The 619-nt window shown below is 48.9% G+C and overlaps 1 pseudogene; it reads left to right on the top strand.

Moving 5' to 3' along the window:
* The first annotated feature begins 357 nt into the window (after positions 1–357).
* LOC126877699 (large subunit ribosomal RNA) overlaps positions 358–619 on the top strand; it is a 4,848-nt pseudogene continuing 4,586 nt past the window's right edge.

The following is a 619-nucleotide window of genomic DNA, read 5'->3' as shown; positions in this document are numbered from 1 at the left end:
CGAGAGAAGAGAAACGGCTGTAGGAGAAAAAGAGGACGGACGTTAAAAACCGGACGATCGTTACACGGATGTCTTGCGTGAGTCTTAGCTCGAACATGATACGACGAACGAAGTTTGGCACTTTGGCGAGATGCATAAAACGCTCGTACATACATACATACATATATATTGTATATCGAATAGAGAGTGTTCTCCTTCTATTCGAATTTTTTTTCTCTTTGAGGCGATTTTCGCACAGAGAAATACACACACACACACCACCTTCTCTCGCACCGAATCTTTCCGAGCTTTCGTTTTCTACGAGTCTACGCAAAACACGACACGAACGAATTTTCGTTTCGCGTCGTGACGTTGAAGCGACCTCAGAGTAGGCGAGATCACCCGCTGAATTTAAGCATATTACTAAGCGGAGGAAAAGAAACTAACAAGGATTTCCTTAGTAGCGGCGAGCGAACAGGAATTAGCCCAGCACTGAATCCCGCGGTTCCGCCGTTGGGAAATGTAGTGTTCGGGAGGATCCGATTGACCCGAGACGTCGAACCGCGTCCAAGTCCATCTTGAATGGGGCCATGTACCCACAGAGGGTGCCAGGCCCGTAGCGACCGGAACGCGTCCCGGG

Source organism: Bombus huntii, unplaced genomic scaffold (assembly GCF_024542735.1).
Source record: "Bombus huntii isolate Logan2020A unplaced genomic scaffold, iyBomHunt1.1 ctg00000219.1, whole genome shotgun sequence".
In the NCBI taxonomy this organism is placed as follows: domain Eukaryota; kingdom Metazoa; phylum Arthropoda; class Insecta; order Hymenoptera; family Apidae; genus Bombus; species Bombus huntii.
The sequence above is the reverse complement of the archived record's forward strand: the minus strand, read 5'-3'. Positions and strand labels throughout refer to the sequence as shown.